Raw genomic sequence first — 17,679 nt, forward strand, 5'->3', positions numbered from 1 at the left:
TGAAAACCTTATTGAGATATTCTCTCGCCTAAGTTAGACTAGTTAGAAAAACAAATGCTGGTGAGGATGTGGAGAAAAAGGAACCCTGATGCACTGCTAGTGGGACTTTGAATTGGTACAGCCATTATGTAAAATTGCATGGAGTTACCTCAAACAATGACAGATAGAACTGCCATGCAATCTAGCGATTCCGCTGCTGGGTATATATCTCAAGGAATGGAAATCATCATATCAAAGGAATACCTCTACTCCCATGTCTATCACAGCTCTAGTTACAATAGTCAAGAGTTGGAACCAATGTAAGGGTCCATCAAAGGATGACTGGATAAGGACAATTTCGTATATTTACACAATGGAATACTACTGTGCCATATAAAAGCAAGAAAGCGTGCCATTAGTAGCTACATGGGTGAACTTAGAGAAAATTATGATAGGTGAACTAAGCCAGGTGGAAAAAGAGAAATACCACATGTCCTCACTCAGAAGTGGGAGCTAAAGAAATAAACAAATAAATAAAAAGAGAAAGAAAGGTACAATAATTCCAATAATACATTAAGCTTTCATAAGGAGAGAACAGAGTTGAGATTACTGGACGGGGAGAGGGTTAAGGGAGGAATTGATAAAGAGCCATGAAATATGACAACATTGTATAATATTGAATATTCTAATTATCCTGATTTGAGCATCACATATTGCACACAGGTATTTATATGCAGCTCTGTACCTCACAGACATGTACAATCAATTATGTTTTAATTTATAAAATAAATACATAAGTTAATAAAAGAAGCCAACTGAGAAGGTGAGTGCTCTGTCTGCTCTGCTATTTGGCCATGAGTCCCCTGTGTCACTGTTACCAGCAACAAGGCCCTCACCAGATGTGTTCCCTGGATTTTGGACATCCCAGCCCCCAAACTGTAATCAATAAATATTGTTTCTTTTTATATAGTCCTGTTTCATGTACTCTGTTATAAGTAACTGAAACGGACTAATACAAATAACCACTGGAAAGTTTTAGGCAGGGGGTGACATCATATACGTAATTTTAGAAACATAATTCTAGCATCATCTGACAGGTTAAAGAAGCTAAAACAGAGGGATAGAAAGACGACTAAATATAATAATCACTTAACAGTTCAAGCAATATTTGGTGATACATGAACAAATGTACTGGCAGCAGGGCTGTCATAACAGTGGGAGCCTGTGAGATAGCATGTCTGGGGCTTTGTGGCTGATTGGATTGAACGGTGAGGAGGAGACACGAAGTGGGGATGGCCCCAGGCTTCAAGCAGTGATCTTAGAGAAAGTAAAACCGATAAAACATGTTGAGTTTTTTACTTTCTGTTGGCTGTTTTTGTTGGAGACATTTAATAATCGTTAATAGCACAGAGTCACAGGCTAATGAATGCTGTGCAGGCTAGGATCCTTACCAAATTATGATTTTGAAAAATTCCTGTGATTCTAGTGCCTTTTGCCTTAACAATGAGATTTCTTTGAAGCACATCGTTGAAGTTCTTCTCCCTCATACAAAGATTTCTCATGAAGCCTGGAGAATTAATTATCTGTGTCATCTCAGTGATCCAAAGAACTTTATATTTAGTGACTGTAGCTGTGTACTTGCTAGAGAGACATCTTTTGCAGAGCCATACATCGAAAACAAAATGATAACGGGGGCTCACTAAGCTTTTATATTTAAAAAATGCTTCAGACAGACAAGGAAGAGAGTAGTCTTGGCAGAACTATATTTTGATTGATCATTTTTTTGATTATTGATTATGGAAATGTGGAATTGTCTAATGTTATCAGCCTTAGACTGACTGTTTGAAGGTATTTTTATTTTTTGGTTTGATATTCCCTCACCAGTAATGCATATCATATTTCACCTTCACTTTTATTTTTTAATTGACATGTAATAATTGTAAATATTTATGAGGTACAGAGTAATATTTCAGTACATGGATACAGTATGTGATAATGAGATCAGGCAAAGTAACATAGTATCGCCTCAATCATTTATCATTTCTTTGGGATGAGAACATTTGAACTCCCCTCTTCCAGCCATTTGAAAATATACAATAAATTATTGTTAATTATAGACAACCTCACTTTCTTAGCACTATAATTTGATAGGAATGCAGAGGCTTGTGAGAGCAACAATTTCAACTCGCTGCACTTTGTAGATAAGAGACAATAAGACTCAGAGAGAAAAAGTAATTTTCTCAAGGTCATACAAAGGAGAATTTTAAGTAAATAAAGACAACAATTGGACGAATAAGGGTCAGGTCTTGGGCTTTGTCTTCTAAGATTTGTGAAAAAAAGTAGGGAGCAACAATGAGTTAGAGAGGTGTTTGGGTCTGGGACATTAAGCTTTAGCCATGGGTTTAAATATCCGTGGGTAAAGTTAAGGAAAGATGGATTTAAGAGCAAGGCAAGGAATCAGAGTGACTTTTCTGCCGAAGACAGCAAAGGATCTGGGAAGTAATGCTGACAAATCGATTCTAGGTGACCAGTTCATTCAACATTTGGGTATTGTGTGCCAGCTAGTCTGAGAAAGTGTGGGGCATACCTAACGGGCAAAAGGAAGAATCCACACATGGAATCACTCAGAAGAAAACTCAAGGCTGCTGGAATGCTGAATATCCCACCCCCATCCCTATTTTTGAAGCAATCCCACCAGGATATTGAAGTTCTGAGTTTTGTGGTCTCACAGTGACAGACAAGCAGGTGAGACCCCACAGCAGTCCTAAGGGTTGCTGCTTGGTACTAGTTTACTAAAAATGCCTCCTCTGAATATTCCCTTACTTCTAGATGATGGGTGGGGGTGGGGGTGGGGGATGGAAGAAGCATGTGACTCAGGTGTCTATTGACGTCTTCTTGTCCTCCTTGTCTTTGCCCACCTTCCACAATAACAGTATCATTGAATTAATATTTTCTTCATCTACTCATCTACATCAAAAATAATTCTCCGAGGAAACGTATCTCAAAATACCTGCATGCAAATTGTCAGAGTTATTAAAATGCCCTGGAAGCCTGTCACTCCTTCAACAAATTGTGTGCATGTGTGTCTGTGTGTGACATGTATACATTATAAACAAGCTCGTTATAACTGTAACACAGAAGATACACAAACGATAGGGATAAAGTTGCTGGTTTCTTCAGCTTCTGTGGTTGTGGTGAATAACAGCAATTTGTGACTTTAAAGTATCAAATAAATGAGTTTCCAGGTTGCTGTCCCCTAGAAACTAATTGAAATCATGTGTTTCTTCCACTTAAAGATTAGCTCTGACTGCTTCTGAAAATGAAAAGCAGAGTGTAGCACGCTACCCATTGTGGTGTTCCACAGCTCAGCTCTGGTCTCCAGAGTGATCTCTAATGATTGCAGGTTTAGTGAGCAGCAAATTCTATAAACAAGAAAATGTTCCAAATCACTTTCAGCTTGGCTGCCTTGAATTATGTCGACTATCTCCATTTCAGTTCGGCATTGGGGTTTCAGATAAGATTACAGACACCCCACTGACTCAAAAGCAGTATGAACACTTAACACTCTCCCAGAAGTTCTCCCACACTCAGTGAGTTTGCCAGTTTCCTCTTTGGGTGTGTTAACATACCAAAAAAGCATGACAGAGAAGAGCTTAAATTTGAAAGTAATGGCCCTGTGGTAAAATTTGCCAATGTCTGCACCACCTACCTTGGCTATTGTCATGTGAAAGGGTGAATGTCACTCCCCCTCCCAAACCCCCACTTACATTCATATCCTGGCAAAATGTTTCCTTTAGCATGTAGCAGGATTGATCCAGAAAATGTGTCAATATATAGTGCTGTTTTATCAAAGTTACTTTTAGGCAGTTTCACTAACTTTAAAAAGAAAGCATAGTTTTAAAACAGTGGGAATACACATGCATGCACACCCAAACCCAAACACACGGAGAAGCACAACATTGTATGGCATATAGAAATACCCTGTGGCTTTTATCTGTTTCTTAAAAGGGAGCCTAGTTCAATATATCGTACTAATAATTTTTAGTCTTCACATTTAATCTCTTACTGAGCCCCCACAATGGGCCAAACATCATGAGTAGGGCCCAGGTGTCTCCTGCTCCATCTGAACTTGACCCTAGGTTTATATCTTCCACTTAGAGTTCCTATCTGGGCTTCAGTTTTCCTATCTATATAAAACAGATGTTATAACTTAGATATTTCACTGCTTTGGTTTGAATGTGCCCCTCCAGAATTCATGTTGAAACTTAATCCCCAGTGTAATAGTAGGAGGAGACGGGGCCTTTAGGAAATGATTAGACCATGAATGCTCCACCCTCATGAATGAGATCGATGCCCTTATAAAAGAGACTCTATCGTTTTTATCTTCAGAGGTACACATAGAAAGAGTTTGGTCATAATACGTACACATCACACACACACACACGACACACACACACACACACACACACACACACACTTTGTTGAAAAAGCGAACAGTGTTTCAGGGAATTTAATGACCCTTCTGCCTTTTCCACCATGCAAGGTTGCCACCACAAGACTCCATGCATGGAACAGGTCCTCACCAGACACAGCATCCATTGGTTTTGCGATCTTGAACTTTTCAGCCTCCTGAACTGTGAGAACTACATTTCTATTATTTAAAATTGCCCATTGGAAGATATTTTGTTATAAAAGCACAAATGGACTAAGATACTCATTCTTAGTGCTAAGTGTTTATCATGGTGTTCCATTAGCTAATGTTTGTTCAGAGACAAATTTTAGAAACAATATCAGCTGAAAATTATTTAGTTTCTGTAACTGATCATGTGGTCAGAGCTTTATTTTTAAAACTACCTTCTTCCACTATCCATTCTGTATTCCCTTTGCACTCAGCGAGCACCTCAGGGGTCATGGTTCTTTACTTGCCAGAGTGATTCATTGCTGAAGAGTCTGGGCCATTCATAATCTTGCCTGTATTTGGTTGTGGTAATTTTCCATTGAACTTAATCAAAGGGCATGGCAGTACTAAGAGATGTCCTGAAGGATCTCCTGTATTCCATATATAATTTTCCTTACCTCCATTGTGAAGTAGTACTCCAACTTTCCCTTGGAAGCCTGGGTCAATCACCCCAGTCAGCACCGTAACTCCTTCCTTACTTAGCCTGTTGACTCAGAAGCATGAGGAGCCCAAAGTGACCAGGTTGGGCAGCCTTAATTTCCAGATCAACAGGATCATTTCTGTGTCTCTGATGGAAGCATTCCTCCCTCTGCACCCAAGACCTCTAGACCAGCAGAGCAAAAATTTTGCTAGTGGGTTCCTATGGGTAATGGTGAGGGGTGTCATTTCCATTTTCACCCCTTGATTCCTGGACATGAATCCTGGCTATGGGAAAAAACAGAACCATGGACTGGTAAGTGATTTAGAGCATATAAAGCCTTCTGTAGAACTTTGCTCCATCCCTGCAAGGTATTGTCACCTAACTTGCACTGTAACTGTGGCTTCAGAAGGCCATTCCACCGTTCTATCAGACCAGCTGCTTCAGGATGATGGAGAACGTGGTAAGACCAGTGAATCTTATGAGCATGAGCCCGTTGCTGCACTTCTTTAGCTGTGAAGTGAGTTCCTTGGTCAGAAGCAATGCTGTGTGGAATGCCATGATGGTGAATAAGGCATTCCTTGAGTGCACAGATGGTGGTTTGGGCTGAAGCATTTTGTGCTGGCAAGGCAAATCCATATCCAGAGTAAGTGTCTATTCCAATAAGGACAAGATGCTATCTCTTCCATGATGGAAGTGGTCCAATGTAATCAACCTGCCACCAGGTGGCTGGCTGATCACCCCAGGGAATGGTGCCATATCGGGGGCTCAGTGTTGGTCTCTGCTGCTGGCAGATTGGGCACTCAGCAGTTGCTGTAACCAGATCAGCCTTGGTGACCAGAAGTCCATGTTGCTGAGCCTATGCATAACCTCTATCCCTGCCTGCATGACCACTTTGCTTATGAGCCCACTGTGTGATGACGGGTGGCTGGAGAAAGAGGCTGACTAGTTTCCACAGAATGGTCATTCTATCCACCTGATTATTAAAGTCCTCCACAGCTGAGGTCACCTTTCAACTGGCATTCATGTGGGGAACAAATATCTTCACATCCTTTACCCTCTCAGAGAGGTCTATCCACATAACTCTTCCCCAAATTTCCTTCTCACCAATTTTCCAATCATGTTCCTTTCATATTCCTGACCATCCGGCCAAACCAATTGGCTATAGCCCATGAATCAGTTTATAATCACATATATGGCCATTTCTCCTTCCAAGCAAAGTGCACAGTCAGGTGCATTGCCATAAGTTCTGTCCATTGAGAAAATTTCCCCTCACCACTGCCCTTCAGGGATGTACCAGAAAGGGACTGTAATGCTGCAGCTGTCCATTTTCAGGTGGTGCCTGCATATCATGTAAACCAGGTGTTAACCTTCTCTTCCTGTGTCAATTGATCATAGGGAACTCCACATGAGGCCACAGGTGCAGGTTGAGGAAGAGAAGGCAGTGTAGCATGAGAAGGAACCATGGATATTTGGGCCACTTCTTCATGTAATTTACTTGCACCTTCAGGACCTGCTTGGGCCCGAGCACGTATATACCATTTCCGTTTGATGATTGAGTGCCACCATGCATGCCCAAACTTATGGCTATCTGAGTCAGATAACACCTAGTTCATAATGGGCAGCTCAGGTCTCATTGTAACTTGGTGACCTATAGTCAAGTGTTCATTTTCTACTAAGGCCCCGTAGCAGGCCAAGAACTGCTTCTCAAAAGGAGAATAGTTATCTGAAGATGATGTCAGGGCCTTGCTCCAAATCCTAAGGGTCTTCCCTGTGATTCACCTATAGGGGCCTGTGAAAGGCTCCAAACAACTTTCATATCTGCCACTGACACCTCAAGGATCACTGGTCTGCTGGGTCATATGGCCCAAGTGGCAGAACAGCTTGCACAGCAGCCTGGACCTGTTGTAGAGCCTTCTCCTGTCCTGGGCACCACTCAAAATTATTAGCCTTTCAGGTCACTCAGTAGAAGGCCCAAAGTAACACACCCAAATGAGAAATATGTTGCTTCCAAAATCCAAATAGGCCCACTAGGTTCTATGACTCTTTCTTGGTAGTAGGAAGGGCCAGAATGACAACTTATCCTTCACCTTAGAAGGGACATCTCAGCATGCCCCACATCAATAGACCCCTAGAAATTTAACTGAGATAAATGGCTCCTGAATTTTAGTTGGATTTATTTCCCATCCTCTGACACACAAATATCTTACCGATAAGTCCAGAGCAGTTGCTACTTCATGCTCACTAGGTCCAGTCAGCATAATGTCATCAATGTAATGGACCAGCATACTGCCATGTGGAAGGGAAAGATGATCAAGATCCCTGCGAACTAAACTGTGACATAGAGCTGGAGAGTTTTTATACCCCTGAGGTAGTATGGTAAAGGTGTATTGCTGGGTTTGCCAGCTGATAGCAAACTGTTTCTGGTGGGCCTTATGGACAGGAATGGAGAAAAAGTCATTTGCCAGATCAATAGCTGCATACCAGATACCTGCAAAGGTGTTAATTTGTTCAAGCAATGAGACAACATCTGGTACAGCAGCTGCACTTGGAGTCACCACTTGGTTAAGCTTGCGATAATCCACTGTCATTCTCCAGGATCCATCTGTCTTCTTCACAGGCCGAATAGGAAAGTTGAATGGAGATGTGGTGGGAATCACCACCCCTGCCTCTTTCAAGTCCTTGATAGTAGCAATAATCTCTGCAATCCCTCCAGGGATGACGTATTCTTTTTGATTTACTATTTTCCTAGGTAGAGGCAGCTCTGTTGGCTTCCATTTGGCCTTTTCCACCGCAATTGTCCTCACTCCACAGGTCAGGGAACCAATGTGGGGATCCTGCCAGCTCCGAAGTATGTCTATTCCAATTATGCATTCTAGAATTGGGGAAATAACCACAGGATGGGTTCAGGGACCCACTGGATCCACAGTGAGTTGGACTTGGACTAAGACTCCATTAATCACCTGACCCCTCTAAGCTCCTATTCTTACCAGAAGGCCATTGTGACACTTCAGGTCTCCTGGAATTAATGTCAGTTCAGATCCAGTGTCTACTAGTCCCAAAAGGTCTGATAATTTCCCTTTCTCAATGCACAGTTACTCCGGTAAAAGGCCACAGGTCCCCTTGGGGAAGGATGGGAGAAAGATTAATAGTATACATTTTTGGTAGTGTTCCAGAGTGTTTCCTCAATAGAAGTTCCTCAAAAAAGTAAACATAGAATTTTCAGATAAGCCAGAAATTCCACTCCTAATTCAACACTCCAAAGAAGTGAAAGCAGGAACTCCAATACGTGTACATGTATTCATTGCAGCACTATTTACAATAGGCTTTAGGTGGAAACAACTTAAATGATCATTGATAGATGAGTGGATAAACAAAATTCTATATATCCGTACAATTGAATATTACTCACCCATGGAAGGAATGAAGTACTAATAAACTCCACAATGTGGGTAAACCTCAAAAACATTAAGCAAGCAAAAGTATTCAGACACAGAGGTCACATATTGTATGATTCCATGTATATGAAGTATCCAGTAAAACTATAGAGACAGAAATAAATAAGTGGCTTCTAGGGTTGGGGGTAAGGGGGATGTGGAATGCACTCTTAGTAGTTATAGGGTTTCCTTTTGGGGTGATAAAAATATTTTGGAAATAGATATTGGTGATGGTTGCTGTGCAGCATGGTGAATGTACTAAATGCCATTGATTTGTATGCCTTAAAATGGTTAATTTTATATTATCTGAATTGCACCTCGATTGAAAAATGATTTTAAAAACACATTTATTTTCTCACAGTATCTATGAGTCAGGAGCTAAGGTGTTGGTTGGGCTGCATTCCGATTAGAGACTTAACTGAGGAAAGATCCTTTTCCAAGCTCCCATGAGTTGCTGGCTGAATTGATTTCCTCCAGCTATAGAGCTCAGGGCATCATTCATCTTCAAGGGGAGCAAGAGAATCTCTGACTTCTCTTGCCCAATATAAGCTACTTGACTGTGGTGTTTATACTTCTGAGGTTTTGAACCATTACTTAGGCTTCTCCTCTTTAGTCTACCCAAAGAATTTGTATTCCTTCTTCAGTACTGATATTTTCTATCCAAGTTGTGGCTCATATATCTGCATTCCCGTGACAACCAATCACCACCTCTGCTTAAGTAAGACACATCACACTGAATTATAATCACTTGTTTAGAATCTGCCCTCCTATCTAAAATACTAAGTTCTGGTAAAGTAGATACATGCCATCTTTATATGTGAAATAGCCGGCACTCTTTTAAAGAACTCACTTGATTAGATCAGACCCACTCAGGATTATTTATCTTTTGATTAGCTCAAAATCAAATGCTTTGGGGATCCCAATTACATATGAAAAGTCCCTTTGCCTTTAGCAAGTCACAGAATCTGCCTGCACTCAAAGGGAGAGAGTTATACATGGTATGACTCAATGGGGGTCACCTTAGGGCATATACTACACTACCTTCCCAATTTGTAAGGTGAGAAAATAATAGTACTTACCCTTAGATCTATTAAAGGAGTTCAGTGAGTAAAAGTCAGCCCAGTGGTAGTGTATAGTAGATACTTAATAAATATTAGCTACCAAATTATTTATCTCATTTATTACATCAATTATCATCACTTAATTCCTCATAATGTCTATTAATTGTACCTCTAACAAAGTAATTGAAGCTGAAAAAAATAAACCTAATAATGATTATTAGATTTTACAGCCAAAGAGCAGAGACTAGACACACCTGACTCTAGTGCTTCAAAATATGTTTTAAGGAAAAAAAAAAAAATACAGTCCACATGTCACTAGCCCCTGCAGGGAAGTGACAGGCGGGCTGCTAAGAAGACATGTGGGGGTTTTCTGAGGTTGTCCACAGTCACAGTGCATCTTAGAATGGCTTTAGTGGAGCGATTTTTCACTTGAATAACGGTGGCAATCAAATCAATGGGAGTTGATAGTGCAGTTTGATGTAGCTCCTGATGGTGCCTCCCCTTGAAAGCCTAGGTAAGCACTTCCAAGCAAGCATCCCAGAGCCTTGTGCTATTTCTTGTCTCTGAAGAATTGCAGATTTTTTTTTTTTTTTTTTTTTTTGCTAGTATAGCCATGTTCTGCATTTTTATGGAGCATTGCTAGCAGTGCAGGCAGAAGCTGGAGAGAAAGTGAATCTGGCCTCTTTCTAAGCAAGAGGGAGTGCTGTGATGAAGTTGGCTCTGTGTGGACTCTGGGGTCAAATAAACCAGGGTCCTGTGTTTGTTTGTTTGTTTTATCACCATCAAGCTATATTGTTGGGTAAGCCTTGGCTTCTTCATCTGTCAGTAAAAAAATGACCATTTCTAATTTTAGTATTGATTAAATCATTGCCTTTCATAAAACATGGTCAAGTATAGGTAGCTATTTTGTTGTTATTGTTGTTATTATTGGGGTTATTAAAATACCCAACAGATCTTGATATGTTCCAGGGTCAATGATGATTCTCATTTATGCAAAGGCTCAGCTGAAGCAAAGGGATTGGATAGTATTAGCTTTCTTGGATGCCATGCTTTAGAGTCAAAGTACATGAGTGAGAATTCCCGCTTAAATTGTGTGATCAGGAGCCTACAGCAATTTATGCCAATTGCATCATAGGGCCACCAGGAGGATTGGAGAACTTGATCCAATCGATTTCTTAGCCAATGCCTAGGATCAAGTGCTCAGTGAGGATAAAATATTAGAGAGAAAAAAAGCAAAATTGAAATCATTCCGCTCACTCCATAATCTAAAATCTTAAATTTTGGCTCAGTTGTGGTACACTTTTGAGGCTCTGCAACATTACTCTAGCTCTACCTCTGCAGACATCTAGAGAATTTTTAATCATTCTTCAACACCAACAATTTCCGTGAAGATCATGGCTCATATGTCTTTGCTTACAAGACAACCAACCTCTGCTTAAATATTACACATCATATGGAATTAAAATCACTTGTTTAAAATCTGTCTTCCCTTCTAAAATGCTAATATCTAGTAAAGATGATAACCTGTTTTGTCATATGCTGAACAACTAAAGAGTCTGGCTAGTAGTAGTTTAATTAATCTATATGTAAAATAAGTGATTGAATAAGTGAATAAGTGAATAAATAAGCAAAAGGTAAATAAATGTTCTCTGACATTATTTTTACAAATTGTAATTCTTATTTGTACATACCAATTCGTTTAAAACTTCTTGAGTGATGGCTTTAAGAACGTGATTTTCTGACCCTAAATCTCTCTTTAGAACTCTATTTTGATAAATTTCTTCCAAATAGTCCTACAAAATTCTGTCTATAGCTCTGTTTTCATTCAACCCTGTTGGGAAAATAGAATAGTTTGGTCAGGTTCCCTCACCTTGGGGCAGGTTGGGGGTGGTGAAACATTCTTGGTAAGCAAGTTGCGTGTGTGTGGAGTTAGTATGCATGGGCGGCACCACCACCCTGGCTGGTGACTACCTCGGGTGTCTGCCTCTCCATGCAGCCATGTTTTACAACCTATGGCTTCTAAAGACCTGTTTGCCAGTTACCTAGCTCATAGACCTGCATGTGAGGGGTCTGGTGCCCCAGCCTGGCATGTGAAGGGTTTGTGACCCAGTCAGGACAAAGGGCTTGAGGGGTCTCTGAGCACTAGCTCAGACTTAACCCTAGCTCAACAATTAGCGCTGTGAGCAGGATTCTGACATTAGCCTCGCACCGCAATTGGCATAGTCAGCAGGATTCCAACATTAGCCATAGCACTACAATTGGCATAGTCTGTTACAGGATTCTGAGCAGGCACAGGAGCCAAAAGCCTTTGGAAGAAGGAGGAAATGTGGCTACTTTTGAATATGCTTTGCCCTATGGCCACTTTCCTGTTGCCAGGATCTGGTTGCTGCACACTGTACTGCAAGGCAGCATAGACCAGGTACTACAATGGAAAACTACTTGGGAGGGGGAGGAAATGTGGCTACTTTTGAATATGCTTTGCCCTATGGCCACTTTCCTGTTGCCAGGATCTGGTTGCTGCACACTGTACTGCAAGGCAGCATAGACCAGGTACTACAATGGAAAACTACTTGGGAGGGGGAGGAAATGTGGCTGTCCTTGAGCATGTGGTGCCTGGTAGCCACTTTTCTGCACCGGAGCCTGGCTGCTGATCACTATGCTGCACACTGATCGAGATTTGCCACAGAAAGCAGAGTTGTTGGAAGCACAGATAAATGTCCTGGAGGATGACATGCAGTGACTGGCCACTCCTGCCTCTCACACCAGGGAAGACCAACCCAGTGGTGAGTTGGGGAAAACCATGAGTCTCCAGGAATGACCTGTTATGCACAAGAAATTGAGACAGTAAAGCAGCACAAACAGAGAGAGCCCCTGGCTGCTGCAACTATGAGACCTAGGAGTAGATGGTATAATGTGCTCTAGAGATGATATAGTAAACATATTTGCATTTGTCTGAAGGCAAATGGCTCAGAGAGTGCCGCTTAAACCTGATGGCCAGATGGGTGCTGTATAAACCTCAGAAAAGAGTGCCACATGCAGATGGGCAGATGATCCAAGTACAGGTGCCCCTGCAGAATTTCGAGTATGTTTTCACTTGGTGAAAAGGTGGGATAGTTAGTCTCCATTACTGCATGCCTGTCTTGGTGGAAGAGGTTGCAGGAGAGCCACAGATATGCACAGGGGCAGGGCAGCCACTCCCTGCTGGACTGGTCAAATGCAGCTGCTTGAACTGTAGGTGAACGATGCAAAACTGCCTGAGATTGAGTGAATAGCCGATGTAAACTGAGCTGATTGAAGTAATTCAAAAACCAGGACAATGGGAAAAAAAACCTAAAAGCATTTGAGAAGTCTAGATGGGTGGCCCACCCATCATAGGCCCCGAGGGCATTTGAGAAGTTTGGAAGAGCACCCCTCCCTTTCTAGGAGAACTGAGTTTTACTGGAGGGCAGACCTGAGGTGTCATTACCCTTGGCAAACTGCTCCCTGCATCCCAGCTGCTCTGGCTGGAGCAGTCCTGCCTCAGCACCTCCAAAGAGCAAAAGCTGACAACCTTGGTGGTGTTCACATTGTGTTAAGTTTGCAGGCCAGCAGTATGTGAGAGCAGTGGAGGCATGGCAGCCACCACCTACATTTGGATGATGTATGAAAAAACCTGGGGACCCAGGCAGAGACCAGTTGCAGGGGTGGAACCACCGCAGAGGCCATCTAGTAGAGCAATGCTGAGCAGGAAAGTGGGGTCAGAGCCCCTACAGGGAGCCCCCACCAGGGAAATGTCTAATACAGCCAAGGCAGCAGGGCTGTTACCAGGACTCCAGAACTGTAAGGTCACTGGCAATGTGCAACACTGGCCTGGAAAAGCCACAGTCACCAGTGCAGCCCACTGGGCTGCACCTGGCCGAGCTGAGGGAGTGAGGTTGCCTGATGCTTTGGGGGCCCAGATGCCCAATTGTGCCCAGGACACAGGACTTGTAGTCAAAGAAGATTATTTTGGAGCTTTAAGATTTAATGTCTGTCCTGCTAGGTTTCGGACTTGTTTGGGGCTTGTTTCTCCTTTTTTCTGGCCTATTCCTCCCTTTTGGGATGGGAATGTATATGCAATGTCTGTTCCACCATTGTATCTTGGCAGTAGGTAAATTTGTTTTTGAGTTTTACATGTTCACAGCTAGAAGGACTTTTGCTTTTGGTCTCAGAGACTTTGGACTTTGGAATTTTGAGTTGATGCTGCAATAAGCTAAAGACTTTTGGGACTGGGATGGAATATGTAATATGTGAATGTAAGTGTTGTCCATCCTTGCTAAAGGAACATTGCAGAAGATTCTGAATGTGTAGATTGTACAGGGAGGGACCCTGAAGGAATGGATTGTTGGGAAAATAGAATAGTTTGGTCAGGTTCCATAGCTTCGTGGCAGGTTGGGGGTGGTGCAGCATTCTTGGCAAGCAAATTGTGTGTGGGTGGAGTTAGTAGGCTTGGGCGGCACCCCCACCCTGGCTGGCGACTGCCTCGGGTGTCTGCCATTCCATGCGGCTATGTTTTCCCACCTATGGCTTCCAAAGACCTGTTTGCTGGTTACCTAGCTCATAGACCTGTGTGTCAGGGGTTTGGTGCCCCAGCCTAGTGTGTGAGGTGTCTGGGGACCCAGCCTGGCATGTGAAGGGTTTGTGACCCTGTCTGGACAAAGGGCTTGAGGGGTCTGTGAGCACCAGATGCAGCCCTAGCTTGACAATTGGTGCAGTGAGCAGGATTCTGACATTAGCCTAAGCGCCACAAACCCAAACAGACATAACAATAAAACAAATTAAGAATGTAAATAAAAGTATTTTCTAAGTTATTTTTTTAATTTTACTCATGTGTATATTAATGTATAACGTAGTTGATTACCTCATTTTCAAGAATTCTAATCCTTGTTCCATACTGCTCGTTATTTAAAAATATACGAGTTCCCTACTCTATTGCCACTGTCATCAGAACTTGCCCCAGAGATAATCCTTCCAAGAGATCTATGATATCTATGACATCACTTCCTAAGACTCAATCTACACCTGACAGAATATAAAGAGACAGCCAACATGGCTTAGATGACATCGGATTCTGTGCAAAAACTCGTGGGAGAAAAAAAATTGGGTAAATGTCATTTATTTACTGGAACACAAAATAATGGATGACAGTTCAAAGGAGTGGACTCTGGTGATTGGAAGGAAACTAAGTGGGTCATAGACAAGGACTAAGAAGAGAAAAACATATAAAAACAAGAATCTCAAAAAGAAAAATGGAGAAGTATCATTTCTTAAGCATTTACCACATATAAGACATCATTCTTGACTTTGGCTATTTACACACACAAACGAACATATGCGTAGCATAACTCCATCTATCTACTGCCTCAGAATTTATATCCCATAACAGAAAACTATTCCTGCCCTATTGCTAGCTGTTACCTGAAACAACCATGGCATAATTTTTCCCTATGGATTTTTCCATTTGCTTTTATTATCCACTCTGCAGTAACTGATATTGGCTATCCCCATGTCACTTATCCTTCTTTCAGCTACATCTCCCCATACTTAATACCTGAACTCAGGCAACAAGTCTTCCAGAAAATCTTGCTTGTCCAATCCCCTGCCCATGTCATGTACCTTAACTATGCATCTTAATTCTGCCATAATAACCTGTGTGCCTGTTTTGTTGCATTGACTTGTGTATGTCTGTCTTTTCAGTCACCAATGAATGATAGCTGAATAAATAAAAGAAAGGCTGAATATATGCTCTCGTTTTATCTTTCATAGATTACCTATAAAGTAGGTGTTACCCTCTGAATCATACGGATTATAAATAAATTGTTAGATTCCCAGAATATCAGCAAAAACTCCCGGATTCAAAGCCATATCTATCACACTTATACTCCATGATCTCTCCAATCAGCAACATTGTAATAGCTTAAAGTATAACCACACAAAGGTGAAAATGGTTATTGTTTGGGAAGGATAGTTACAACAGAAAACAATATAGATCTGACCCCACCTCCAAAAAAAAGAGGATAACTCCTGCATTCTTCATAAGAAAAAGCAAAATGAAGAAAGGAAATAAGCATTTCTGATTTATCAGAGAAGTGAAAATACATCTTGGGTAATGAAATCTGTGTACCATCATACATGCAAGAAAGATATATCAGACAAAAAAAATCATAATCCGTCCAAAGTGCCATACAGTTTCTCTTGTGCATCCATTAATAGAACTCTTAGATGACAGAAAAAGAGCAATGGACTTGGATCTAGGCAAAATTAATCCACTTGTCAGAAGTGATGAGCAGAGCAAAACGGGCACTTTACACGGTGTGACCTTGGATGTTTTAAACTCTCTAGGCTTAGTGTTCACATCTGAAAATTGGACACCAGGATATCAATGTGATAGAGCTGTCGTAAGTTGGAAAGGAGAGAATGAATACAAAACACCTAGCACAGTACCTGCCTCATACAAATATTAAATACTCAGTAGGAATAATGATGCTGATCATAATGATTCCTAAGTCAGGCCATCTCACCTCCCTGAGACACAATGTCTCTGGGTGAATGTGTTTTACACAATTCAAAGGATTGTAGGGAGGATTCTAAATGGTGGTGAATTCACTGTAAGACAAACTACATACACACGGGATAATAACATTCTTGATGTCCAGAACTCAGGTATTAGGATGATTTCTGCTTTTGTTAATAAATCCAGTGGGCCCAGAGGACCAGGGAGGCTTGATTTCTATCTTGGCCTAACAACACCTTCTTTCCACGGAAAGAGAGAAGTACGCACCAAGGAAAAAGCCTAAGGGAAAACATGACACCGTTTTATTATTATTGGATGGGCTTGTTCTTCAAACTCTAGCACAAAGCTCCCTGAAGGTAAACAGTCAGCCAAACTGTTACCCTAAACAGAAAGCCATCCTCCTTCATACTATGTCCAAATCAACTAGTAAATGGCTGCTGGAAACCTTGGAGAGCGTCCGTGTTTAAGACTAGAGGGAAGGTAAAGCTGGCTCTTCTTCTTGACCTTTCATTGATTTGCTTTACCTTCCTATCAATCTTCCTAATACTTTGTCCAAAGGTTGTGTTCTCTGGGAAGCAGACGCTGAGACCAAGGAGTTAGGGGTGAAAAAGGTTCATTGGGGAGTCAGCCAGTGAAAGGACATGGGAGGAAGCATGAGTGGGCAGGGGAGGTATCAGGTCACAATGCAGACCCGACAGAATCTCCGGAAACCCAATGGGAAAGTCTGGACCATCACAGGAATCCCATATTGAGAGAAAATGGTCAGATATTTGTACCACTGCCTTCTTCAAGAATGGAATGGAAGACCCCCCCCCCCCCACCACCACAAGGGAGTATGATCTAGGCTAAAAGTGTCTGAAACAAACTCTAAAGATGCTGCCAACTAGAGGTTGTCGGCTTCCACACTCCTTGAAGCTGGACAGTGAGTCTTGTCTTACAGGGGAACTTAAGTGGGACATCTCACTATTTGCCATACAAATAAGGAGCCAGTGTACCAGGTACAGGATATAGTCAGAGACTCGGTATGTGAAACTTCAAAATTGGGACATGAAAAAGGTCATGGAAAAATGGAATTAAAAGATAATATGGATCTTTCCATGGCCTGTTGGAAGACCCCTTGTACTTGCTCTTCTGGGAGAGAAACTTGTCAATTGAGGGGCATTAGTTTCTTCTCATCACCTCTAAAAACTGATGACCGTGAATATGATGGTGATCTGCTCATTCTAAAGCAACTAAATCAGCTCTAAATTTTGTGCTTCTGCCAGAGGATGTTTCTGTATACTTTCAAAGTACTAATAGGATAAAATACAGTTTTTAAAAAGAAATTAAATTGTTCAGTGTTAAGAAGCTGAAAATTAATAAGAAAAAGAAACAAAAAGATCACAGCATTAATTCTACTCTGACACAATTTTTGAGATCATTCTTGGGGTGGATATTTACTCTGGGGGTTAGATAAGTATGAGAGAATGAATGAAAAGCTATGGTATACTAGATAATTTGGAATAATAAATTCAAATATTCAGTGAACACAAGCTATTCCAATTAAGTTGTACATTTAATCATCTGCATACTTT

The 17,679-nt window shown here is 41.5% G+C and overlaps 1 pseudogene; it reads right to left on the bottom strand.

Moving 5' to 3' along the window:
- Nucleotides 1-5,271: 5,271 nt before the first annotated feature.
- LOC103609299 lies at nt 5,272-8,154 on the bottom strand (annotated as a pseudogene).
- Between the last annotated feature and the right edge of the window lie 9,525 nt (nt 8,155-17,679).

The sequence above is a fragment of the Galeopterus variegatus genome, unplaced genomic scaffold (genome assembly GCF_000696425.1).
Source record: "Galeopterus variegatus unplaced genomic scaffold, G_variegatus-3.0.2 Scaffold9447, whole genome shotgun sequence".
NCBI lineage: Eukaryota > Metazoa > Chordata > Mammalia > Dermoptera > Cynocephalidae > Galeopterus > Galeopterus variegatus.